Below are 22,963 nucleotides of genomic sequence, written 5' to 3'. Positions count from 1 at the left end.
TAACTTTATGTTTGTGTATTGTAAAAGCACTCCAAACAACAATACACAAAGAGTGGGGAAATATGTTGAACTAAATAAGCGCGCTTCTTCATTCAAATGCGCTACTATTCCGTGTCTTTCTATGTAAACACTAACTTAGCCTGCCGTGCAAAACCAGTCCGCTTACTAACATTACAATTGTCTACACAAACCACGCGTAAACACACAAACACACGTGCACAACTGCACTTCCCACATGTACACCTTCAAAGACCAAAATACGACGATATAATTCAAGTATAAATATGTAAATAACACAAGTCGCCAAGCATATTATATAGTTAGTGTATAACTTGTACCACATAGAGACGTCCTGCTCTAGTCGTTTTTGCTGCTGCTCCTGTTCAACTGCAGCCTCTGGGTCTGATTCCGGATCATAGATGTATGGCTGTATCTGATTAAAAGCCATATTTTTATTTTGAATAAAGTTTTTTCCCGCTGTTAGGGATGACACAGCTTTACGACGCACTCAACACAATAACAGCGGCGCGCACACGTCATTATTTAGCTCCGCTCACACGACACGCCCCCACCCGCTCGGCTTTTTTCGGAAAGACTCGGAACAGCGCATCTTTCTTATATAATTATAAAAAAATAAAGACTTTTTGGAGATATGCAGGATGCAATGCTACTCTATAGGTACTCAAGATTGACATGACACTGACTGAAACTGAGTGTTTCACCCCCCCTTTAAAACGTTACAATGGGGGTTTTATACATATATAGTGAGGAAAATAAGTTAAATTAAGATCAACTAAAATAAGCTGATATCATTACTGTTTTCTCCAGAATGACTGTACAACCGAATCAAACTCTATTGCAATATTGTCCTGTTTAACACTGTGAAGCTGCTTTGACACAATCGTCATTGTAAAAGCGCGATATAAATAATCTATCAAGATAGGTCTAACTGCAGAACCCATATACGTCACTCACAAATATCTGTGTACAACAGCACCACGCCACAGTCTCATGCCGGAAGTGGGCGGTATACATTGCTCCATTTTGAGCGTTTCATACACAAGTTTAAAACCATGTTAATAATGTCAAGTATTTTATTAACACGCTCTAATTGAAGATAGATAGAGAGATGATCGATAGGCTGGCTAGATAGGCTAGACAGAGCATAAATAATACCTGTAAAATTATAAAGCTCAAAGTTCAATGCAAAGCGAGAAACGTCTTGAAAGTCTATGACTTAGCCTACCTTTCATGTGACTCTAAAGAGCAGACTTGCCCATAGTGAAAAGCTGCAAGTGTTTTTGCAGACTTTACAAGAGGCACTTCGTGGGGTTTGTGCCCGTTTGATCCAAAATTCGAATTTAGCATCTTTCAGCCAACGCTCATTGAAACGACAACATGGGGGCGGAGTCACACATGGAAATAGATAGGCAGATCGCGAGCACAGCAGGTTTCATTTTAGACTCGCCAACATTTTATTTTTACATTTAATAAACTATTTAGTCAGATATGTATTTGTTGTAAAATAAATAGTTACAATTTCAAGCATTTTTAAGCACTTTATCCAAAATTCAAGCATTTTTCAAACCTTGAAAACACAACATCAAAATTCAAGCACTTTCAAGGATTTCAAGCACCCATACGAACCCTGTATTTAGCTGAGGAAGTGTCACAGCACAAACGCAGCAGGAGTCAGATTACACACATCGTGATGAGCTGAATGACCTCTCGTGATGAGAGCTGAGGTAAACGCGTCCACGCTCGCGGCAGTAGTTCTCACCCCGTGTTCAGTCTGGCGCATTTTCAGTTCATGCCTTTGGAAGATTAACTTTCATAGGAATTAACTTGAGAAGATAAAATATTCACTTTGCTCCACCGGCCACACCGTTTCCATGAATGCCTGAGCCGAGCTGACTGTGAGTGCAACCCCATCCCCCATGTGTGAGTTGAAAACATGCGGAAATAGCTCCCTCTGCTGGCTGTAGTCTTTAACGTCTGGCCAAACATTTTACCGATGACGCAAATCAACGATATTTGCATCACCGGAGTAATTTTCACCCCAAAAAATTGCATAAATCTCTCATCTCAGGGAGATATGGGAGCACGATATTTAAAATATACTCCAGGGTTTCTACTGATAGAAAGCCATATGCTAAGCGCCGAAGTAACCATTTAATTATCAAGTCCACTAATGGCTCATGATGACGTTTCATGTCTCCGACAGCTTATTTTGCCTCATTTAGTCACTTGTTAGCAACCACCTTTTTCAAAACACGGAATAGTTAAAAAAAAAATTAAATCAATAAACAAGTAATATTGATGTATTTTATGCTGCAGAATACACTGATCTAAAGCTGTTCTCGTGATAACTTGTATCTATAACGTGATCTGATTTCCAATTTAAAGCTAGGTTACAGTTTTCGTTGTATGCTGAGGTGAAGCAGTGGAGAGTGCAATTTATGAAGAGAATGCTGACAGGGACCGGAAGAGAATTAATATTTATACTAAATACCCACAAAGAATATTATTGAGCATACTGTAATTTATTTATTATGTATTATTTAACTGTTAATAATAATAATAAACAAAAATTAACATTTCACAGTTCTTTCAATTAATTTGTTTTTACAAAATAATATTTAGATGATTATTACAATAACAAAATATATACTCATGCAATTGCATTAAGAATTGCTGTAAATACACGTAGGGTAGGGCACGTGCAGATGGGTACAGTATAAGCAAAGAAATAGCACGCTCATCGAATAGCTGTATGCTATGCCATGTAATTTTGTCATGCTATTCACTAATAGTGTTCTATAATTCATATATTTATAATTCATAGAAAATGTGTGTATGATTAGAGTTTATTTAGAATTATTTTTCTAACCCTTTAATTTCTGTGTGTGTGTGTGTGTGTGTGTGTGTGTGTGTGTGTGTGTTCTCCATCTTTAATTTGTTATGGTGTCAGTCCTACATTTTGGGCCCCTGGTGCCCATGCCCCTTTAAAAAAACACACAAAAAAAACGAAGTGTCATTTTCGGTCATTTCGTGATGCCCCTTGGAATACGATTTCTACAGAGGGGGTATCAACAAATACATTTTTGCTTAAATGTTGTGGGGTTGTTTGTACATTTGCCTAAAAACAACATTAATTTAGCAAAACAATTTCAGGGACATCAGTAATAGTTACAGCCATTTTTGATTTCAAAGAATCACATCCCTGCGGGAATAAATTACATTTAAAAATATATTCAAATAGAAAATGTTCTTTTTAAATGTAATATTTAATAATATACTGATTTTACTGTTTTTATCCATTAAATAAATTCTGCCTTTCATGGTGAGCATAAGAGATTTTAAATTGTGTGTGTGTGTGTGTGTGTGTGTGTGTGTGTGTGTGTGTGTGTGTGTGTGTGTGTGTGTGTGTGTGTGTGTGTGTATGTATATATATATATATATATATATATATATATAACAAAGATCACAAACTTTTGAATGGCAGTGAAAATAATTATTTCACCTATTTCAGTTGATTGTTTATCAAGTATTTTGCAGTGCTTATAGTTTAATGAATAAATTATATTTATTTAGTGAACTCAAATGAAATAATTTCAAAGTCAATACATAATGCATTTCATAATACAGCTCAAATATTAATTTTAAGTTCAACTTTAATGGTTTAAGGCTATCACCTCAAATTAAAGTTTACTTGCATGGACATTTTACAGTAACATACTGCTAGAGGTTGCGTGTCATATTATAGGACTATTGTTAGCATTGTAATTTGCCTGTTGAATATTATGACATGCAATATTACTGTACATTTGACATATTAAAATAGCTTCATTAACATACCTGCTCAGACAGTGGGTCACAAATTTGGTTGCTGTTCCGTAACTGCCCTTCAATCCATAGCTGCTGTGGTGACCTCCCATGCTCAGTGGAAATTGGATGCCGATCCCATGCTTGCTTGAAGAGCTGGAGATGCATATTTATCCTTGGGAGCATCACATAATGAAGACAAATGATATCAAGTTCATCATCAGGATTGAGAGAACCGGTGCTGGAGAGATGTTGGAGTGCAGAGTGATAATTGACAGTCACGGCGCACCAAACATCTCTCCACAGTCTCTCAATTCGTTGATCATGCACGCTGCGTCCAGTGATGAATCTTTCTAAACAAGAGAAAAAAACAAAGTAATTATGAAATAGGGCTGTCTTTTAATATGATTTAATATACCGTATGTATTTAGAGAGAAAAAAACAAGTGTTAAAACTACTAAAATTACACTATCCAAGAAATACCTGTTCCTCTATCTGGATGCTCAAGCATAAAGCGTGCCACCTCAACATTCTCTCCACCTTTATCACTACGCACTCTTTTAGGTACCCCAAAGAGTTGCACAGCACTGACAAATGAAGATAGAACAGTCGAGGCTCTATTGTTGTCACTTGCATGCAGGTACATGATTTTCCTACTGTACCCATCGATGCCCCCATGGATCACAATTCTCCATCTACAAAAAAAGAAGAAGACATAAGGTCCATAAGCTATTTCATGCAATAAAATAGAAAAACACAAAGTCTTAACTATTAAGAGCCTTAAAGGGTTAGTTCACCCAAAAATGAAAATTCTGATATCACTACCAATGTGGTAATAAATCCACAAGACACTTGCTCATCTTTGAAACACAAATAAGGATATTGTTAATGAAATCTAAAAGATTCCTGTGTATCCACTGAAAGTCTATATTCACACAAAGCTTTGTCAACTTGAAGTTGATTTAATTTCTGATTTTATTGACGCATAAACAAAACTGTTATTTCCTGTCCTTGATTCTGTCTGGTCAACACAATGCACATCATACTGCATTATGTGTATTCTGTACATGTATAAGCTGTAATTAGGTGCCAAGCACCGAAGGTGCGAAGGCACCTATTTGTAATCGTTAGATTTCTTATTATTATTATTACGAATTGGAGTCTATGGCAGCCCATAGAACCACTTGCGGATAAGTTATGAAATTTGGCACAAAGATAGAGGATAGTGCTAACTATCACTAGGGCTGGGCGATATGGCCAAAATTTCATATCCCGATATAGCTCATTTGATATCCCGATAACGATATACATAACGATATAGCAATTTTTCTGTTAATTCAGTTTATGAATAGTCTATACAAAATTGCAATGTGGAAATGCAGTTTGAAATGATATACAAAACAAATAAAGGTAGTATGGACTACATTTTTAATTTATGTGGAACCTTTTTTTAAAGCAAGACTTTTGGTAAAGTTAACACCTGCCTAGGGATGTTAACCGATGACCGTTTGACCGATGGCTGACCGTATCAACGTTAACCGATCAAAGTTGTCGATTAAAATAAATAAAAAAGTGATCTCTAAATTAGGCTATTATAGACAGTGGACTAAACGCTACTACAGGTGGCCGTCTCATTCCAAAATCTTTTTGTGTGAACATATCCCTCGCACTCAATTTTTCATAACTCGCCTGTTTGTACTTAATAAACCAATAAAAACATTTGGAGCGCTCACAAGGTTTGCAAAAAGTAAACACTCGAGGTTAGAGCCGGGGCAGACGACAGTATGAAGCGTGCATTTCACTTAAGATGGGCTTACATTTGGAAATATATTACATCTTCATTTCAGTGGTAACACATAAGGTGTTGATCGTCTTTCTTTATTATTGTTAGCACTACCTCGAACTAAAGCAGCCTCTTCGGAGCTGTCATTTTCTTAAATGAGCCGCGGCAATGATTCAAATGAGCTTCTAACGCTGGACAAACGCCTTTATTTACAACGCGATCACCTTGTACCCAAACCATTTCGAAACTAAGGAGCCATTTGTCCTCTGATTATAAACAAGCTCCTCTGCGGCGCGTTTGCGGGACTCGTGTTTCGCGCTGTGGGGGATTTTAAAAAAGTGACGTGAGTGGAAGGGAGGCGGCAGCGCGTGTGTGTGTGAGTGAGAGAGCGAGAGAGAGACAGAGGGAGCGCGGCTCGCGGCTGTTATTTCAAATAGCGCAGCATATTTTAAACTAATCGGTTAACCGGTTTCAACCGGCTAATGAGGCTCGGTGGTCGGTCAAGAAAATGTTTAGTTTTCGCCATCCCTACACCTGCCATTAAAATATTTCAATATATGGCTATATGGTGTGCCACGCGTAAAAGCCCGTTGCAGCGTCTGTGTCAGAAGTTTGTTTTGAGCGCTTATGCCACTATTCTGGCATAATTACTCTGAGAATTACCCTGGTCTGAACCGCGTCTACTACCGTCTTCCTCCATGTTTGTTTATGTATTGCAGCGTGCATGGGCATGCCGTGGCGTGAGATGCATCTGGACGTAAAATTCTGCCATAAACGCCTTATCGTGGCGTAAGCGATAGAGCCTTATATAAAACGATAGACATTTTCTATCGTCCAGACGATATATTTCGTCATATCGCCCAGCCCTAACTATCACTATAGCAAATTTGAAATTTGAATCCAATTCAATCCTTCTAGATCATCTTCAGGCCAAGGCGACAAATATTTATGGAATTCAAGTTGATCTGTACAACCGTTCGCAAACAGCACACAAATTTTTTTTACGTAGCATTTGAAAAAGTACAATTAAGGCTATATCTCTGGAACGCTTTATCGTATTCAAACCAAACTTGGTACATGTCATCACAAGCATGACCCGAGGCTACATGCAGCGTTTCGCCACAGTGCCACCCACTGGTCCGGAGATACAAAAAAAAATGGCTATTTAAATAATTTCTGAACCATTTGTCCAAAAATCAATAAAAGTGATCTCGTTTGATCCGAGACGTTATGCCGAGTTAAATGATATCCAATTTTACCATATCGGTCATATTGACTACGAAGCAAACGGAACTTCGGGCTAAAACACAACATGTCAACATCAGTTGAGATCTGCAACAACAACATTTAAATGACAATATCCTGGCCGGTCTACTGTTGTCAGTGATATAAGTATTTGAAATTAACATGATTTCTTAATGTCTAGTAACATATCAGGGCCATTTTATGATCAATTAAAATACATTTCTTACATACAGTTCCTTTAAGTATGTGTGCGCGTGTGTGTGTGAGTGGATGTGTCAATATCACACTGTGTCAATATTGATGTTTTAGAGTGTCACCCCTTTACTGCTATGTGCTTCTTTTCAGTATTGTGGCCAATTTGTAGATTGTGCACACAACTATTGGGTGAATTTTTGTGTGTTTGCCGATTTCCCATTCATTTCCTGTGGTCGGTGACCGAAGATAATGAAAGGTCGACCACAAGAAACGACCAATTAGCATGCTCAAATCATGCCCTCAATTTTTGTGTGTTCACAGTCCTAATGTCAATAAAGTCACCAAGTTTCATATCGTTCCGATGAAGCTGTGATTTTTAGATTTTCAAAACAGAAAATTTTCCGGTCAGAAATGACCGAAGAGCACTTCACTTGTGTTATGAAGATTAAGTAAAGTCGGTAATTCTTTACAATAAGGTTTCATTAGTTAATATTAGTTGATGTATTTTAACTAACATAAACTAACCATGAGCATTACATTTGTTACAGTATTTGTTAACGCTAGTTTTAAAGGGGTCATGAACTGCATTGTTTTATAAGGTGTCCTGGGGTGTACTTATAATGTTAGAATGCTTTTTACATTAAAAAAAAAAAGTCATAATTTATAAATAAAAGGCCTTTATCTTACCCTGATTTTAGCCTTCTACTCTAAATGCCCTGTTTAAGGGGCATGTCTGCTTTTAGAGTTCAGTGTAAACGCCCACTGCTGTGATTGGCTGATGTCTTTCCATTTGAAATAGTAATCTTTTTTTAGCTTGTTTTTACAAGCTCTCATGGTTAACTAATTGTCAAAAGTGTTGCATTACATTTAGACTAAAGGTGATAAAGACACAGGGCTGGACTGGGACACAATTTCAGGCCAGGATATCCTACACCCATCCAGGCCAATATGCACCCAAAATAAAATGTAGAAACACAGACAACCCTATTTTACCTAAATAATTAAAGGCTTTATTTCGAACAGTACCCTCACTTCCCTTTTCCTTTTCTTAATTTTCCCTAATATCTTCTGTCTCCATCTATTTTAGTACAAATCAAAGTATTATATTTAAGGCAAAATGTTGTTTTTATGTTTTTAAGTTAAATTTTTTTTGTTAAATATCCAAAATTTAGCAATACAATATTGCCTACAGTATGTAAAAAAGAAAGTTCTTATTTTGCTTCTACTTCAACTGGCTGAATTCTTTTGATTAAAAAGGTGGCGGAAAGTTTTAAGCCTCACAAATGGGCAGACATAGGGTGTGTCTCAATCAGCTCCGTAGTTTAGTAGTCGCCCCATGGACTAATTCCCTGATCAGTGCTCTGCCTACCAAACTAGTTTGATACGCACCCATAATTTTCTAAATAAATGTCAAAATGTATTCAATAATAAACTACATTTTGACAGTATCTACAGTGGCATAGCACAAGCTCCTGGCCCTATGCACTGGCAGTCCTGATGAGCGCCCATGTTCCCAAAATAAAATGGCTCTAGATACTATTTACAAAGTGAAATAGCTTTACTGAGTGAAAACAGATTATATTTACCCCATATAAAACTTATTTGCAATATTTGTAAATAGTAATAACATGCAATTTATACTTTTTGACAGATACATAATATTTGAACCTCAGTATTGTTGTACATTAACAGGATTCACTAAAATACATGTAAATTATTATATTTATTCAAATTATTAAATGGATGCAACCTTTAATGGGACAAATATCTCTAATTATGTTCACTGACAAATATTGCAAATCATGTGGTGCATTTCAGTCTTTAAGTATTTGTGTTTAGGTTGTACACTTTGTGTGTACTATTGAGAGAATTATTCTCTAATTTTACATTGAAATATGTTGCATGTTAAAATTGATACCCTGCCCTTTAAGAATTGCGACTGTAAATCATGCGAAAGAGTGGAGTCGCACGTTTTCTTTACTGCATCCGTGATATTTAGGAGGATTTAAGATATTTATTTATTTCATTGTATTTGCTTAATTTATTAACAAATCAAGATTTAAGGAAGATTTTTCATACAGAAGACGGATTATGTGTATTGTTTTTAATGGACACTTAGCGAGTTGACGGGAAACTTATGCGATGCGAATTCTACTCAATTAATGCTTTTATTATTATTAAACATCTCATCAGACACTTTATTTCCACTTTTAGAACATTTTCTTCATTTATATTCAAAGTAAATAGTCTACCTTTCCGATGTGATGGGAAAAGCATTGTTTTTGTGTTGTCTGGACTATTGCTCCTCCCAGTAGCCCTACCTATTAGTATCATATAAATGTGAATATTTGACTGCTAAATTACTAATGTAACTTTACAATAAATAATATTAATCTCTTTTAGTATACAGTATTTTAAGTGACGATAGTAGCCACCTAGGGATGCTACCGCTAACGTTCACTAGCATTTCAATACTAATTTAACAAAGAAAAAAAGTAGGCAACAGTATTTACAAATGAAACTGACCCGCACTTGAAGCCCTGAACAGGTCAGTAAGTTTGCAACGTGCTGCTTCTTCTTTGAGTGCTTTCTTTTTTTTCTTTGCCCTTTCCCTCTACTTGACCTACCGCTTTCTCCATTATCCGGTATCATGACAAATCCTGTCCGCCTATGATATTGTGTCCACTGGTAGCGGTTTTAAATGCCTGATCAAAGTTGTTATACATGGTTCAGGACAAGCAACTGTTTAAAAATAAACTATGAATTCATTGCCATACTAAGTACACACATACACACGCAAAACATTTATTTGAAATATGTAATTGATTGCTGTCACTAGACAAAAACATGTTCTGAATTATTTTGACTGATAAACTAAGTACCAATACAAAATCATTACATAGTAATGTACCTATAATGTAAATAATAAAGAATAAATTAAATATATATATATATATATATATATATATATATATATATATATATATATATATATATATATATATATATATATATATATATATATATATATATTATACACGAGATATGCGTATATATATCTTATATACTTATATAAGCACTTATATATTACTAATATATGAAACATATGATTTGTAAGACATTAAAGAATATTTTAACACAATTTAAACGGCAAAAATCAAAACGCGATTTTGTAAGAATTGTAATCAGGCTCTGAACAGATTACCTATTAAAATTTCTTTCAGCCAATAGAATCGCTCTGGGATCCTTGCGGACACAATTTCATAGCGGACAGGATTTGTCATGACCAAGCGGGTAATCTAGCGCTCGGAAAGCGTTCCACCCATAGGGGCTGCCATTGCTAACCAAGCCATCACCTGCTGTTAGCATCCCATTGACTCCCATTCATTTTTGAGTCACTTTGATAGTGAATAACTTTACATCTGAGGCGTTTAAAGACTCCATTTGTCCATTGTTTATTTCTAAAGAAACACGACAATGCATTAAAGGCTCCATTACCTTGTATCTTACACTATCGCCCCGCAGAAGCTGTTTTTGTTAAAATAGGCTAACGATTGCGTCATAACCAACGCGACTCTGTCGCACAGTTGAGAAATTACCGTATAGACAGGAGGAGACGCTCAGAAGCAATCTTTATTGTCTATGAGACAGTCGGGGAGACGTGGAGACAAAGTCCGATAAAGTCAAGGGAGAAGAATGTGGAGAAGCCCATAGTGAGCCAAAAGCAACGGGAGAAAACATTTAAACAACATTATTCAGATTTTACTTTCCACATCTACTAGAAGACCTACAACTGTCAGACAGGAGGCTCACGTCACATCTACGTCCTCAAGCTCAGTCTGAGCCTGCGCAGTTCGCTCAGCCATCAGGAAGTGAGTGCTTCTAATTGACCTCACTTTCTGCCGTTGAAGTCTATGGGATCGCTCTGTCCATTTCTTTTACTGTCAATGGTCATGACACCGGCTGTGAGGTGAAGACCACATGTCCCAAGATGCTGCGCTCAAACTTTGCGTCATCAAACTACGCATTTGTTTTGAATAGGCGCCCTCCAGTGGACGGAAAGTTGCATAGTGCACCTTTAAGCAGACATCAATGTTAGAAAACACTTACCGAATCAACTTATGGTTTCCATCAATATGCCATAAAGCCATGGGTGCAGGAACAGAGTACACTCTTCTCTGAATTAGGTTGATTCCAAGTCCACGATATACAGTGCCCACAGGATCTACAGCCCGTAATGTTTCCATTACTCTGGACCTCTGCACCCTTGGAAAATTATACAATTTAGAGAGTATTTCTTAAAACAACTTCCACTGCACACCAGTAATTAAAACTCCTTCTTGCTATATTCTGATCCAAGTATAAACTAATATTGTAGTCAAGACCACCTAACCCAAGACCAAGTTTAAACCAAGATGTGTGTGTGTTGAGACCAAGACAAGACCAAAGGTGACACAGTCAAGACCAAGTCCTACTCAAATTCATTTGAAAGATCCACATTTACTGCTTGAAATGTGTTTTCTTTCTAATCAGTAAATACAATTGGAAATATAGAGCAGTTACCAAATGTTACTAAATGAAAAAATGAATAACAAAATTCATCTTTGACTGCAGACAAATGCTTAATAAAAATTTCAAGATTATGTTTTTAAAAACAAACTTTTGTTTGTTAATGTTTGCTTAAAATCAATGTCACATTTACCATTACAATTACTGTATGCTCATATTTGTGAAAAAAAGAGCTCATGCTTTTGTAATACTGCTTAGGATTATGTTATAAAAATCAGATATCACGAAAGCAATTTTTTGCAACTATTTCCTGCATTTTGGGGGTATTTGAATTACATTTGGTGATATTTTAGACTAAATACCATGTCGATTTCTGGCCCGGCACAACAGTAACAAAATAAATTAAATTATAGGCTAAATAAATTACTGATTGCATTTGAAGCAGGAAACTTTACATCCATTCACAATAATTATTCTAACAAATAAAAAAGACAGTCCACTGGCAATTTAGGGATGTCCCTGCAGTCATGGTCTTGACTTGAAATGAAATCCGCTTGTCTCAGTTACTACAACACTAATTAGGCCTACACTTGCTAACTAAATCGTGAGGTAGATATAAAGATTACCATATCAAATATACCATATGTTAAATAAAACATTCTGACTAAATAAATGTTCTGTTATTGTATCTCAATAGACATGCTTACAAATGCAAATACAAAATGGTGGCAAAAACCTGGTCAAGTGTTACAAAGAGTTTTCAGGCCTAAGAATGAATAAATAAAAGTTTACCCATTCAATAATGTTTAATCAATTACTGTAATATTCCAATCAAAAACATAGTAACATATCGGTCAAGACAGTATACAAATGACAGTACAAATACTTACTTTTCGCCATTTGGCAAGTCTTTATCAAAGCGAGCTAAATTGAGAAAAAAAGTTTCTTGGGATATTAGAGGTATTGCATGCCTTAAAAATTGTTTTCAATAAACTGTAGAAAGTTTTGAAACATTGATATGTTCATAACAAATGGGCACCTTTTAAACCTACACTGTGTAACTTTTTTAGTTTATTCTTAGCTAAAAACACTTAGTTCTTTCAAAAATATATGTGCTCTCATTAATGTATATTTACTTCTTTCAAGTAATAAAGTATTCTCGTAAGTTTATAATATGGCATTGAATATACATACGGGTGAGGGGTTTGAATGCTGGTCGCCATGTTGCTCCTCCATCTTGAAAGTACAGTAGCCAAAGAGGGACATACCCTTAAATTCAAGCTTCGCTTTTCGCGTTTTTACACTCGATGGCACCGTGTCGAATGTGAAGAGGGGGATTGCCATGTTAATCTTGGACTATATCGGCCACCGTACAAGTTTAAACAAAATCAGAATTGAGAGGAACAGAAACTATTATTCACTGGATGGTCATATACCTTTACACTGGAAAATATCACACAGTGTAGCTTTAATATTTTTAGGTTTCATTATTCAATGGTTGACTATATACAATCATTGTATATGAATTGCATGAAGACTCACCTTAGTCCAACACTGTTAAGGAATCCACTAACTCGTTTTATTCCGGAGTCAGGACATTCTGTGATGAAGTCAGACACAACTTGTCTAAGTTCCTCATCTGCAATTGCAGTGTAATACATCCGTACTGACAATCCATATTCAGACATTCTTCTTCTTATTGTTCTATAACTGACACAGAATAAGCGTGCAATTTCCTTTACAGTGAAATTAAATTCCAAAAGGTATTCCAACTGCTCAGGGGAAATGTCCCAGTATGGGCATCCTCTGTCTCCAGTCCTTATCCTGGCAGGCCTAAATCCATGCGTTGACTGAGTTGATTGGGCTTGCAACAAGTACAATATCCTTTGCATGCTGTGCAGTATGTCGTCAATTCCAAAAAAAACACCATTCCGGACACATCTCACAAGAATAGAAAGCAGGCTCTCATAACGAGTGTAGAGAAAATCCAAATCCATTTGATTCGGGTGCATTTCAAATTGCTGACAAAGTCGTTGTGATTGAGAGTGAATAAACTGTAGCAGCTGATAGCTCTGTTGATTATCCTGAAAGCTATTAAAAAAAGAAGTCAGATTAGGCTAACTGTGTCATTCCTGTGATTCGGTTGATGATAAATAACAGCACGTGAATGCAGCAATAAAGCGCATGGAAAACAACTTGGGCTAGGGAGATCCTCTATAATTTTATCTTTTAACTTTCACATTTGTTATTTAAAAAAAGTTAACAACAGGCCTACCTTTTAGTCATTTTTAACTGCCCCTTACACGATGGACATTTGATCTTTCATTTATTTTAATAAAAAAATGGTTACATTTAATTATCTGAGCTATATATATATATATCTATATATATAATATACCGGTGTGTGTGTGTGTCTTGGTAACCTCTACGCTACTAAGAGTTCTATGCTACTAAGGCTATATGATGGCAAAGTCACCGAAAACCAGGGTTGCCAACTTTTATGGTAAGGTTGGAGTGAGAAATTAGTTTTTGTGTGTGTGTGGGGGGGGGGGGGGGGGGGGGGGGGGAGATTTCGAAAGGAAAACACTGTTTTTGAGCAACTAGATTAGATACATGTATATTTATTAAAAAGCCATAAGGAAACTATAATGGCATTACAAATTAACATTATTATTATTTTAAGCAATAAAATGAATCTAATTTACCTCTTTGAATTGGAATTCTCTATTTTAACCTTAATTGCTACACAATTTGAAATATAAATTATAAAAAATATTAGAAGAAATATATTGTAAGTGGTCATTAATTGACAATAATTATTGCAGAAATAGCAGCCTATAGATCTCTTCAAAATATTCAATGAACATTATAGAACTAAAATATAGAACACTTATTTAATTGAAAAATAGTAACTTGTATGGTCACATTTGACCATCAATGAGTATGAGTGTGATCAATTAGTAAGGAATACCTGAGGGCTAAATAGAAGAATAAAATTAATGTTAACAATGCTACATCTCTATCACTCTCCATAATAAAACGATCCTGTGAATATGGCTGACTTTATAATCAATGCACAAGATGTACAGCTTAACAAAACTCTCTGCAAACATCTGTATAGTGATAGCTGTTGTGTATCCGCTTAAGCCATTCAAATGCATTGACACCGCGCTGGAACTATTGAGCGCTCCATGAGCCACGTGACTGCGCGCGCCGCCGGGAGACGAGAGCATGTGGCAATTACGCTTTTCAACGCCTCTGGCTTTAACATTAGCGCCAAAACGCTATTCATTGTTTGGATTTCGCATTAAAACTTAATAATAATAATAATAATAATAAAGCTATAGGCCTAGCTTTGTTTAATATAAAAAGCAGGTTTAGCAATTTGGCGTGAAATGAAGTTGGGCAGCGTGAGAGCGTGACACAGAGCCTGAAAGCGTGTGTGTCACGCCAAATGCGTGAGAGTTGGCAACCCTTGACCCGCATGTTTATTATTAAGAAGTAACATTTAATAATCACATAATGGTTGAATATTTTACCTGGCTATTGAACTCATCTTCGAATACTCTGGGAGGATCGTTCAAAATTGGTATTTTCTTCTTCCTTGGCGATTTTTCCGTTTGGTGGTTGACAAACTTAGCTTGGAGGTGGTTTACCTCCACCTGCTGGACTTGGAGAAAAAGTTTGACACGGGAAAGAAGATAAAAATTATATAAATAATAATAAACTGACCCTGCTGCTCCAATTATGTTTTAAATAGTGTCAATTTTATGTAAAACAATAAAACACAAATAAACAGCTTGAATAGTCGAACTCAGCATGGGCGAAAAACGCCCCTTTCCGCTGATTGGTCAACCAAAGATCAAGCCGCGCCTTCAGTTCGCTGCGCATTGCGCAACAGAATAGCTACCGTAGCTATCCGATACACATATTATTAACATAGTTTATTGCAACTAAATTTAATCTCGTTCTCATCAAACAGCCAGACTAGCCTAATAAATGGTCCGACACAACCCGTACCAGGGCAGAGACAGAGGTTCCACATTCGCGTGCAGAGAAATACAAATTTATCGTGATAAATATTAATTTACGTGGCATCTGCTCTCACAACTCTAGCTATGTATTTGGCACACCGCTGTTTTTATTTAGATGACCAACTCTAATAATAATAATAATAATATATTTAATTTGTAGACTATTGCACTTTACATTTGTAACAAATCTCAAAGTGCTAAAATATCTCTGCAGAAGCAACGCGATCTGGACAGTGCGGAGAGAATGTAGCCTATCGGACATTTCATTTGGGTGAGGGTCTATATAGGCTATCTCATATATAAGCTATCCTACAGTGTTTTTTTGTTTTTGTTTTTGTTTTTTTCAGCGTATGCAGCTTATCTTTTTTGCAGCGTATCTTGTTATTTTTTCTTATTTTTTCAAAGGCATGAGATTTTGTGGTAAATTTAAAAGTACACAAATACAATAAATAATTTACTGACAGCGCAGCCTGTTCGTTATCAAAATACAACCAAAAATATTAAAAGTTATTCTGCTTAATTTAATACTGTGCAGTCAGTAGGCCTACTTCCTGTTATTCCAACTATCTCTGCATGAAGATGCCGATTTAGCCTGAGCCTGGACTGAAGTAGGCCTAAAAGCCTTTCTTTAGGCTACATAAATAGTAGGCTATAATAATAATTCAAATAAATCCATTGATATTGGATCAATAACCGTGGCCGGGTAGGGGCTAGCAACCCGAAATCTTTGTTGTTTCAACATAAAAAATAGTTTGAGTATTACATCTTAGACTGTTTTAGTACATACAACGCAAATGAATAGGCCTACAGTTAATTTGTACTAAAGTTTAACTTGTTCAGTCAGCTCGGTTCTGGATCTCAAAAACCCAATAGCTTTTGTTCTCCATTGTTGCATCTTTCATGGATGAGAAATGCCGATACATAGCCTAAATTATTAAATCTTCATTGAATTTTATATAATAAATTAACTCTTCAACAGTTCTGAGTTAGTCTGTAAGGACAGTTTCTAAACATCGCAACCCAAAAAAAGTAAAGACTGAAAGTTTGACTTTCTAATAGTTGTCAAAATAAACAATTGCAACAGTTCTGTCATAGCCTAAATTAAACTCAGTGAAGGAAAATGTGTTCTCTATTGAATCCCTTTATTCAAGAATATGAATTTATTTAAATTATATAATAAGGCCAGAAGTCAACATTTTATTTTATACATTGTAAGACTGAAAAAACTATATGCCGAAATGTCTGAATGAGGAACAAGGACTCTCTGAGAAAATAAAGGAAATTAACATCTGAACTGTCCCTCACACACCACTGGAGACGCAAGTCTCACCTTACTATCAGCTAATCTACATCTTTCCCTGTATACCCCGTCTCCCCCAATTCCTTCCCTCTCTCATGCTGAGATCACCTGAAAATACACCCAAAATCTCTATATTACAATGTCAATCCACACGATACAGTATTATATGTGTTTGATATCATTTGAAATGTTTCAGTGCGACTGGTACAAATATCTCATCCCCACAGAAGTTAACCAAAAGATAATCAATGTTTTAAGAGTTTAGAGACATCTTGTCTTAGTTTGGTGTGTGTGGCTTTCAGCCATTTGGCCTTTACATCAACACAAGTCTTGATCAATGCAGATTCCCGTTGTGAACTCGTGTTTACACTTCAAAGAGTTTGTGCATTTGTTTCTGGGTATTTAAGGAAATGTTACAAAGAGCTCAGGGCTTGACACTTTAAACCGGTCAGCCCGTAATGCTGCCTCAAGATAGCCAGCATTATGTAGTTTTCAGAAGTCAGGTATACATTTCATTCTTTACTTCAGAGTATTTGATGTTATATATGGATTACCTTTGAATTGACTATGTAATTGGCTTTATACATTTACCTGACTGTTAATAAATTGTTACACTTTGATTGATTCTGACTTGCTCTGGAATTATTCAGGTTGGGTATAATTTCAACAAAGGGTTAAACGGAATAATTAAATGTGTACTTAAACTATTAAAAATGAATGACCAAATAACAAATTGGCATTCTAACCCAAATTCTAAATTATCAATAAATGGAGTCAGATAACGAGGGATTGGAATAAAATCCCCTTTTCCCCGCTGAAAAGACCGAACGCACAGCGACCTTCACCCGCCGATCGTTAGCCTCCATTGGGACGATTTGGGCGGCCTTACAACATTTAAATATTATCCATTGTTGTTTGTATAAGCAAAATAGAGCCTATCTTTTAGTATAAATGCACAGTGCTCACATTTATTTGTGCATTAAAAAAAAATTAATATCATGCGCATCAGCTTGTGCCTACATAATCTTTTCGCACAGTTTTGATGCAACTTCAAACACATTTGGTTTTATTATTTCATGCTTTAATAGATTACAGAAATACGATTTTGCATGTTCGTCGTTGTTTCTTTTGCGCTTTATTTGAAGTGATAGGCTACAGCGCGGCTGAGCGCGCCACATTCGCGTGATATTCAAGAGTGCGCGCCGTGAGCACTGTATAACTGCGGACACTGAGGACAGGAAATTAAGTTTAAGTTTTACTGACATATAGACTGATAACATCTCATCTGCAGATACTGAATCAGGACAACACGCTTCTCTCGGAATATAACAGAAGTGTCACAGAGTTTTCACAAGTCTTTCAAAATAACGATGGCATCGAAAAAGACAGAGAATTATTATTATTGTTTCTTTGACCACACAATGTATGCTAGGTGACTCACTAAAAACAGTCTTGCAACCCACCAGTTGAGAAGTCTATAGCCTATTCACTTTTGTCCTGCTGAAGCTCATTCGGCACCTTTTTCGCACTCGTTTGACTTGCGCCTGTCGCTGAGGCGATGTTGGAGTGCGCATACGTCTAACAAGTATCCCGTTTTTTTTTTTTTTTTTGTGGTATTACAGAGACGATTCTGCGTCTAAATAAACAAAAATTGCTGTAAAAAAAAAAAAAAAAAAAAAAAAAAAAAACATATATATATATATATATATATATATATATATATATATATATACATACACTGTAAAAAAAATTAAAAGTTGAGTTAACTTAAAAAAATAAAGCAACCAGCTGCAAAGCATTTTTGAGTTTACTCAACTTCAGTGGTTGAAGTTATGCCAAATAATTTTTGAAAGTTCACTAAACTTAATTGATTAAGTTAATTATACTTTACTCAGTAAGTCCATCTAACTACCAGTCCAACTCAAAGAAACAAGTAAGCACAACTTCAGAGGTCTTGAAGTTCAGTAAACTCAAAAATGCTTTGCAGCTGGTTGCTTTATTTTTTAAGTTAACTCAACTTTGTATTTTTTATAAGTTGGTTCAACTTTCTTTAAACATATATCCCAGATATTTGTTTAGCCCTCACGTTAAGAATCCAAATGCCACAAGTACAAATCACACTGAAAATACAACACAATACAAAATACATTGCCATCATTACAGAAAATATTTATTGACAATTCTGCAAAACAGCATTTTCTGTCTCCAATACATTAGAAGGTGATGAACTTCTACTCCACTCTTCAATATTTATAAACAAAAAAAGATTATACACTAAATTAGAGTACAAATTGAAATAAATAAATGCTCAACCTTATGATTATCCATAAAGACTGCAGCAATTTTTTTAAGGACCAGACTCTTGCTGAGCACTGGGGGTCAAGAACATTAAACACTTTTGAAAAAAATATTTAGTAACAATTTCAGCAAAGGTATTGCACATTACCTGGTCCAATCTGCTCTTAGTACTACAGAGAGGCACCTTATATTTGGGTTTGAGTGGATGGTGGCATCATTTTCAAAGACGGTTAAGATCCTCATCTTCTCCCTTTATCCTGGCTCTATGTCCTGCAATAGAAATAAGCATAAAATTAGGGATTTTCCAGTGGACCACAGTGTTCAGTGTGTTCCTAAACATGCTCATGTAACTTTATTTGAAAAGTAAAGGTGGCCCTGATTATAAAGGGTTAGTTCCTCCCAAAAATGAAAATTAGACCATGATTTACTCACCCTCAAGCCATCCTAGGTGTATATAACTTTCTTTGTGTCAGAGTTATATCAGAGTTATATATTAAAAAGCGCATTTTTACCTACCCATCCATCAGCTATTCTATCCATCATATAACTGCCCCACACACAAGCGCATGTCGACTTGCATACCACTGAAAGCTAGATATTTTAGTCTATACAGTTTTAAATATGGATATTTTTCTTACACAAACACGCTACTTCGCTTAAATGAACGATAGATACACTTTTATGATGGATAGATGCACTTTTATGGACTTCAAAACAGAAACCACCATCTAATGCCATTATAAAAATTTGAAGAGCCAGGATATTTTTTATTTAACTCTGTGTATATGAAGAATGTCCTATACACCTAGAATGACTTGAGGGTGAACAAACCTTGGGCTAATTTTCGTTTATAGTTGAAACGTAACCTTTTAAGCTTGTTCAAATTCAGCCATTGAACTAAAACTGATAAACTTAATATATTTCCCAAGCCCAAACACTGCCACACCTGAACCTGTGCTGTTAGAAGCAAAAACTGCTTCAAAACTAGTTTTTCCGTGGCATAAAAGTATCCACCTAATTTATCCACTAAATGTATAAGTTAAACGGAAAAATATTGTGTCCTACCTAGTTGTATACACCCTAATAAAGCTCAACTACAGATTAAGTCATAGAGTGAGAACAATTATTGGCAGCAAATCAGCATGTCTGTCCCAGCAGCCATATCACCCTGTAGCCCAAGACTGGTTTCCCACTGAAGCTAAGCAGGGCTGAGTCTGGTCAGTACCTGGATGGGAGCTGCTGGTAGAGGTGTTAGTGCGGCCAGCTGGGGGCGCTCACCCTGTGGTCTGTGTGGGTCCTAACACCCCAGTATAGTGATGGGGACACTGTTCTGTCAAAGAGCACCGTCCTTCAGATGAGACGTTAAACCGAGGTCCTGACTCTCTGTGGTCGTTAAAAATCCCAGGATGTCTTTTGGAAAAAGAGTAGGGGTGTAACCCCGGCATCCTGGCCAAATTTGCCCGTTGGCCCCTGTCCATCATGGCCTCCTAATAATCCCCATATCCTGATTGGCTTCATCACTCGGTTTCCTCTCCACCAATCAGCTGGTGTGTGGTGAGCGTTCTGGCGCAATATGGCTGCCGTCGCATCATCCAGGTGGATGCTGCACATTGGTGGTGGTTGAGGAGATTCCCCCCTTCTATGTAAAGCGCTTGAGTGCCTAGAAAAGCGCTATATAAATTGAACGCATTATCATTATAATTTTATCACACCTTCTAATAACACACTGAATACATTACAAACATTAGGGTGGACCGAGTACAGTTGGTACAGGGGTACATTTGAGACACCTCAAATAACTTGCGTGCACAACAAGTCAGGGCTGCATTTCCCGAAACCTTCTTAACTCTACGTCATTCTTAAGTTATACCTTAAGGTATCCCTTAACGTTAATATGTGTTTCCCGAAAAGAACTTAGTTAAGAATACCTTCTTCGATCGTTCGCATTAAAATAAACATGTACTGACGCGAAAATCTAGTAATTTCACCACAGATGCATATAATTTAAAATATACTCTTGTTTCAAAGTCAACACATGGCTTTTTTTCTCAAGTAAAGCAACAAAACGACACCTTACCTGGCATTTAGGTAAAAAATGTGCCATAATGGATAGCACTCGTACTTTCTTGGAGGTGAAAAGCAAAGTTCTTTTTGACCTGCAGGATTTCTTTTAAAAGGGTGTAAAAACGAAAGAAAAGACGAGAGTCGGCTGTTTTTGAATAGACTATTGTAAGTTTCTAATTTAAAATGTTTGTGATTTAAGGCTATAAACTATGTTTAAATGTTTTGCCACTTGTGTGAGCTAAATCTAAAGTGTTGTTTAAATGTAGGAGGCTACGTAACCTGACTTCTATTAAAGAGTAAACAAAGAGAATTTGAATTCTGACGAGGCATGTTAAGTAAAAACTTTTGGATTTTAAAAAATAATGAATCAATGCTGTGTTTGTGGTGTGCAACAGCGGATCAGTTGCGGACTGCAAACGCAGCATATGTGAAAGCACTACAGGGTGTGGGGCTCCTGCAACGCATACGCACTGCAGACGGAGTATGTGTGAAACGGGCGTTAGCTACCTTATCACATTATTAAAAGACAAAGTTAATTCCACTAGTGGCCAACACTGTGAAAAAAGCTTCTTTATATGTCAGTCTATACGAATATAATTCTGAAGTTGTAATATACACCCAGTGTTCAATTATGGTTGTTAGCTTTTTAATGATATTATCCAAAGGTACAACAGCTGGCAAACCATTAGACAGGAAAGGCTTAGGAGTCTTTTTAAAGGGAATGATTGTGGAGGGGAGTTTAGTCAAACTTTGGCAGCGAGGCAGCGAATAGAATTGTGCTAAATCAAAGACGGCGCCGTCCGCTAAAACTTTAGTCCCCTGGCTACCATGTCAGAAGCTGCTATAAAAAAAAATTCGCCTACCACGAAAGCAAATTCAGCAGCTTTTAGATCTTGTTGGACCAACTTTTTTGAGACAAAATGAAAGTTCAACTATTTCTGAAGTGCTTCTTTTATAAAGAACATACTTTTTTTTCACATGACGCAGTGAAACAGCCCCTGCATGGAGTAAATAATCGATTCTTGAGCCATTGATATAAGCCAATTCAGCACCGCCACCACGGACAGCACACGCTAACGTTGCACTTATAAGGGTTACCTTAAGCGACCTACTAAGGTATAGTTCGGGGAACACACCTAGAAATGTTTTACCTTCAGTTAAGTTATACCTTTAGAGTCTTCGTAGCGCGCTAAGAGACAACGTTATCGGGAAATGCAGCCCTGATCTGTGATATTTGCTTCGCACATGCGTATTAGTGTCCTCTTCAATCATGGAAAATTTGAAGTCTGTGCGCTTCTCCAGTCCGAAGATATCGGTGAAAGTTTTTTTTTTCTAAGGTCAATATTTCATTTCACCACAGCTTTTCCACATTGAATAGCTTCTCATCCTTACAGTCGTAAAATATTGAGAAATGTCCAAGGTGGTCAGCGGGGTACAGTTGAGACGCAGTGTATCAATTGTACCCCGCACTAGAATCCTATTGCAGCACATGCAATTTAGTTGCACGATTAAATGCTTTTCTTATAGTATTTTTGTCTTATTTCAAGTCCAAACATCAAAAACATTCAATAAAAAATAAATAACATTAGAAGTGATTTACATTTTTTTTTTCCCTATAGTTTTTGCTTAAAGGTATTTTACAAATTCAATAAATGGGTTGGGCAGTTTTACTGCGTTACGGATGGGTGTCTCAACTGTACTCGGGTAGCC

The 22,963-nt window shown here is 36.4% G+C and overlaps 1 protein-coding gene across 2 annotated transcripts in view; it reads right to left on the bottom strand.

Moving 5' to 3' along the window:
- Positions 1–22,963, bottom strand: part of LOC137049234 (gastrula zinc finger protein XlCGF57.1-like) — a 295,468-nt gene that overhangs the window by 219,290 nt on the left and 53,215 nt on the right. The gene's annotated exons all lie outside the window — the stretch shown is intronic.

The sequence above is a fragment of the Pseudorasbora parva genome, chromosome 20, assembly GCF_024679245.1.
Source record: "Pseudorasbora parva isolate DD20220531a chromosome 20, ASM2467924v1, whole genome shotgun sequence".
NCBI classification, from domain to species: domain Eukaryota; kingdom Metazoa; phylum Chordata; class Actinopteri; order Cypriniformes; family Gobionidae; genus Pseudorasbora; species Pseudorasbora parva.
This window is presented reverse-complemented; position numbering and strand designations above follow the sequence as displayed.